Source organism: Rutidosis leptorrhynchoides, chromosome 11, assembly GCF_046630445.1.
Source record: "Rutidosis leptorrhynchoides isolate AG116_Rl617_1_P2 chromosome 11, CSIRO_AGI_Rlap_v1, whole genome shotgun sequence".
NCBI classification, from domain to species: Eukaryota; Viridiplantae; Streptophyta; class Magnoliopsida; order Asterales; family Asteraceae; genus Rutidosis; species Rutidosis leptorrhynchoides.
The window spans coordinates 13,658,094-13,659,771 of record NC_092343.1 but is presented as its reverse complement, the minus strand read 5'-3'; positions in this window follow the sequence as shown (position 1 = coordinate 13,659,771).

The following is a 1,678-nucleotide window of genomic DNA, read 5'->3' as shown; positions in this document are numbered from 1 at the left end:
TAACAACACGGAAGTTATAAACGTAGATATTAATACGAATAGCAACATAAAGACATGGTATAATTAAGAATAGTATCACCCCAAGATAATTGTAGAAGTAAACAGATTCTTCTGATGGAAGATTGAAAAGAAGGATGATAGAAATGATAATTAGAAAAGTATCAAGGATATTTTCATAAATATTCTCGTCTAAAATTATATACCTCTTCGTGCTTCCTGTGTTTCAATATATTGGAAACTTCTGTAAAATTTAAGTTTAATTTATGAATGAATTCTGGAGAAATGTAAAGAAATTGATGCATGAATTAGTATAATATAATGACACTTGATTAACGTGATCATATTACAGTAAGTCATGCTGAGTTTCTATTGAAACATTATGATTCACAGATCATAACGTCATCATGTGCCATGTTACATAACTCTTTCATTCTACTTAACTTCTGAAACATATCAAGAAAATGTATTCTTGATGGTTCTATCTTCCGTGATGTTGATAAATTTGAAAATCAAATCGTGCTATCACGTTCCTTCCTGCTGAGAACATTATAATCATTCGAAACTCTATATCTACAAATTCCGGACCATTATTCGCTTGACTTAAAGTCGGGAAGAAAAAACAAAAGTATGAAACTCCAAAATATAAGGGAGAATATAAAGCTCGATAACAACACATAAAATTACAAACCGTGTATATCAATATTTATCGCAACATAAAGACACGGGAGAATTAAAAACACTAGAACCCCAAGGGCGAAGTAGAAGAAAACAGATTCCTTCGGTGTTAATTGGAAAAGGAGAATGATTGTTGCGATAGTGAGGATAAGAACAAGAATCAGAACTGGATCAAGCATTTTCATAATCTTTTGAATTTAGGAATTGAGTATAAAAGTGGTGAAAACTAATAGATCGGAAAAGGTAAATTTATACTGGAAATATCAGATATAGTAATCGGGACAGATCCTCGCATTTAATTAAAGAGATCCTAATTTCCTTAAATCTCGAAGAATCAGATATTATAGATTTCCAAGATTTTCTTTTAAATCCCTTGAATTCCTGAATTCAACAGTGACTATGTCAAAAGTTAAGACGTACCTTAATTTCTAAATTCAACCATGACTAGTGAAAAGTTATGATGAAACTTGTCTATCTCAATTCACTATTAAGTAATAGCTTCACTCGTACGCTTCGAGTGATTAAATCATTTTATCTATATTATTCAATGGTAATAAAACTCTATTTATCAACTTATGTTCGCCGTGAAAACATTTTTATTGATAACCATGACCACCTCACTCAAATTTTGGGACGAAATTTCTTTAACGGGTAGGTACTATGACGACCCGGAAATTTCCGACTAAATTAAAACTTGATCTTTATATGTTTCTGACACGACAAGCAAAGTCTATAATGTTGAGTCTCTAAATTTTTAAACTATTTCATGAATTCATTAGACCTTTGACTATTACCGACGATACACGAACAATTGTTTATAAATAAATGTGTGTGTGTGTGTGTGTATATATATATATATATAGATATATATATATATATAAATATAGGTGTATATATAATGATAGGAAATAATAAAATGCCAATTAATCAGTAGGATTGAATATGTAAAATTATATAAAAAGGTTATTATTAAAATAAATATTTAGATATGATTTTTATACAT